Below are 4,275 nucleotides of genomic sequence, written 5' to 3'. Positions count from 1 at the left end.
AATAAATCACATTAGTTTTATGGGATTACTCACGTAAATGCAGTGCTTCATTTATATTTGATATTCTACGTGATGTCTATGAATAACATCTGGAAACCAAGTACAAGCTATGTGATTTTCACATAATGAAAATTTCAAATCTCAAAATGGCTGACATGTTGGTGGCAGGCTTGAACATAATGCATTCGTTATTGGAAGTTTTTAAAGGTAAGTAAAGTTTCAAAACAGCCCTGACCTGCACGCAGAAAAATTTATTTTAAATTTTAATATATTACACTTTGAATTCAAAGATATTTTATTTTGAATCAGCGCTTATTTTCATTTTCCTTTGATTCAAATACATTTGATATTTACTTCAAAGCAAATTATTTTTATTTCTACGCACACAGAAATAAACAAAATAAACATTAAATTCAAATATATTGTGTTTTGAATTCAAATATATTTTATTTCCACCTGAATTTCATTTCACTTAGAATCAAATACAATTGTTATTTGATTCAAACAAAATAATTTTGTTTCTAAAATCATTTCACTTTGATTTAAATACAATTGTTATTTGATTCAAAGCAAATTAGTTTTGTTTCTAAAATCAGGCTTTCGGGCGACTGTGTGTAGATTCAATGATGTTTTTTTTAATTCAATAAATTGTTATTTGAAAAGAATTTTTGACTAATTATTGTAAATTAAATATTAATTATTGTAAATTATTTTTTTATTTATTATTGAATGCATTTTGTGTGCTCAGTTGAGTACGGTTGCGGTATTGACTCCTCTGATTCCTTTCGTTCAATAATTTCCAAAAGCTCTACTGTGAAACCGCTGTCTGGAATGAATACAAATGTTAGATAAGAATTCATAACCTACCTATCCTATGAAAGCACTCACTATAGTATCGCACAATTCGATCGATTTCAATCTTAGCCAAAGTTGTGTTAAATTTCATAAAATCAGCCAGTACAAACGTTTGATTCAATGAAAATGTTTTAGAATCAATAATCTCTGGCATTTGATTCAAGGACGAAAAGTTTCAATCCAAGAATTTGAATCTAAGACTAAGTACATTTAATTCAATTAAACTCAAGCGTCAACATATTATCTTATTCGAATCTATTCAACGACATATTTGATTCAAATACATTTAATGTACTGTAACAAGCATTTGAATCAAATACATTTTTGATTTGTTTCAATAAAATTTGGAAATTTGAATCCATATCTCAATATATTTGAATCTAATATACTTTGCCACACTAAATTTGATTCAAAAAGTGTTTTATTAGATTTAAATTTCAGTTCAAAAATTGTTTTATTTGATTCAAAAAATTGTTTGAAGTTGACTTAAAGACTCAATATATTAGAATCTAATGTGTTCTATTTCCCTGCGTGTGGAAGGATTCTTAGTGTCAGTAGGATCCATAGTACTAGCCATGCAATGATTATGTACAATAAGAATCGGCTGCGAAGTCTGTTGAAACAGAAAAGCCAAATTCCACGAAACGAATGTAATGCCCGGACTTTGCTTCTACAGTTTCAAAACTAGTGTAGTACTCAATATACAATTTTGCGCTTAGTTTTAGTAGAATGCGATATTTGCTTGTTCGAGCTCTTGATCTCCGGAAGTATTTAGAACCAACAGCATACGAAAATATTTTCGATCTTATAATTTCCGGGAGAAAACAAAATGTAATTCAAGTTTGAAGTAAGAATTTTTGATTAATTGATTTACATTTTCAGAAATCATAAATAGAAAAACTTCTGTCGGTACCGCCGACTCTATTGTTTACAAAGGAATTAACTACAAAATAGGACAGTTTGTCATAATTTTTTTATTGGATCAAGCTGTACTCTATGAAATCAGAGATTTTATCGTTAGATGAAATATTTCACTTGATTTTGCAATTATGGGCAAATGAGCACTATGTCGCGATTGAAACATCAGGTTCATTATTACTGGTATTGATTATTTTAATCGACGACCAACAATAGTTTTAAATGTAGATAATAAGTTTATACTTAGAGTTAAGTATAAGTTTAATTTCATTGAGTTACTATTCGTTAAGGTTGATGATGTAACCATTAATATGTAAATAGATGTAAAATAACAAGCGATCTGTTAGAAATGCATTCTGCAAATAAATGCCTTTTTAATGTTAGTTTTAACTGAGTTTTATATACTATACAATCATGTACCATTTCATGTAATTATTATGTGATTTTCCTATACTCAATAAAGATGTTTAAGTCATGTAACTATTACGTGAAGTTCTGTTAAAACATATGAAAATCACGTTGTATCCAACGGACAAGTGATATATTATTTACCTATTGAATAAGATGCATGATATATGAACAATCCGATACAATTCATTTATCTACTCCATAGAATTTATGTGAAAAGTTGGGTGGATGAGATTCATGTATGTTTTCAAGTAGAATTAACGTGATTTTTTTTGAGTGTATAACTCTGCGTGTAAACAGAGTTGCCAGGATATTTTTTCAAAAACCTACCAATACTCAAACATTTATCTGGGTTTGTCTGGGTTTCAGGAATTGACATATTGTCGCAAAACTGAAATGTAGAGGCGCTGCTTGTTAAGAGATGATACTTTCAGCAAGAGCTGTCAAATCGGTAGGAAAATTTCTAATTACTTCACCTTTTCTACAATTTCTTATGAATACGGGCAACTTCATTTGAAAAATCATACACTCAAATAAAAACACGCTTAAAATAGTTACTCAAAAATGAGTAAGATCTCACTCATCTACAGAAAAAGTGGAACAACTCTAATTTAGAGTAACTCCGAAGTTACTCAAATTTGAGTTCTTCCACTGGAAACGATATTTGGGTAAAATCTACTTATTTACTGAGTAATACTTTATTTGTACATGTACCAAAAATAGAGTAACTATCACTCAAATTTTGAGTGAAATTTTATTTCACATTAACATACATGTCAGTTATGCTCAGGCACCAATCATACACTTATTCCTCAGAAATGACATTTGAGCATATTCGGTTTCATTCTAAAGCACAACACGGAGTTTATCATTCCGGTTTTTGCAGACACAACACCGTTTGTGTTGAGCGACTCACCCTCGAAATACGCGATCTCACTAACAAAATATACAACCTGTTGTTACAAATGGTTATTACAACTTTTAGACTGATCTTGCGAATAGTAACAAAAAAACGAGTTAAAGCGTTAAACTTAAATTTAGAGTAGGAGTTACTCAATATCATTGATGATAACTGCTCAATTTTTGACGTTTCCATGTATCATTTGAATATGAGTAACTAGTACTCAAACTTTGAGTAACTTTTTCTAAGCGTGTAGAATGGTTTCAAATGTCAAATTGAATATTTATTTTACGTGACATTCATTGTCGTAACATTTCACATTCATTATACGAACATCCCCTAAAATAAATAGAGTCATCACATAAGGTTTTCGTGAATTGACCAAACGTCAAACAATCTACGTGAATTTCCAGTGTAAAATTTTGAAAATGGCGAGCAGTGGCCCTCGAAGTGTAAGTAGTGTAAATATTTGCGAGTTATTTAATTACAATTTTTTACTCCATCGACCATTCCAGTATGAAAGTTTCCATGTGTTTAACTGGACCGAGTGCCTGCGTGAGTCCGGAAGTTTACCCGCTCCTGCCGAATGCTTCAAACAGGCCGTCGGTGTGAAGCTAGAGACACTGGAACCATGTAATGCGACTTCAATCTGCATCGGTAGTGGGAGTTCTTGGATCTTGACTGCGGCTTCGGTTGGATGGCAGTGACAACATAAACGATTTCTGGAGGCTTGTCGATTTGAGATACCACGACGTTATTAGTTGCTTTTTAAGCCATTATAATTGTATGACAATTTTTTGATATAAATGTTTTATATTTCATGGCATTTTTCATTTCATAGATTTATATCAAGATCTGGCATCTCCCTTTCGACATCAACCAATATATAAAATAGTAATTTTCTGGTATCTAAATTTGATACGAACTGATAGATGAATGTGAAATGAACAGTACATTACATTTTACCTATGAAACACGTATCTTTTACTGGATTATGTATAAAACAGCTTTTAAATGCCAGTCCATTAAAACCTACGTGAAATGATGAGTAGAAAATGTAAGTAAGTGTTACTACTTTGTAAAATAATTTCTATTCATGTTTCAGTAGAACCAGAAATCAGTAATGATTTTCATCGCTACTAGCTTTGACGCTTTGTTGAAAACGTAGCACATCCCTACATATGCGAGTTGTT

At 30.9% G+C, this 4,275-nt stretch overlaps 1 long non-coding RNA gene across 1 annotated transcript; it reads left to right on the top strand.

Annotated features, from left to right (window-relative positions):
• The first annotated feature begins 3,326 nt into the window (after positions 1–3,326).
• On the top strand, positions 3,327–3,903 carry LOC131431209 (uncharacterized). The gene is made up of 2 exons (XR_009229655.1): positions 3,327–3,534; positions 3,598–3,903. It is a non-coding gene; the product is annotated as an uncharacterized LOC131431209 (long non-coding RNA).
• The last annotated feature ends 372 nt before the right edge of the window (positions 3,904–4,275 follow it).

Source organism: Malaya genurostris, chromosome 2 (assembly GCF_030247185.1).
Source record: "Malaya genurostris strain Urasoe2022 chromosome 2, Malgen_1.1, whole genome shotgun sequence".
In the NCBI taxonomy this organism is placed as follows: Eukaryota; Metazoa; Arthropoda; class Insecta; order Diptera; family Culicidae; genus Malaya; species Malaya genurostris.
Note: the sequence above shows the minus strand (reverse complement) of the source record. Positions and strands in the feature narration are given on the sequence as shown.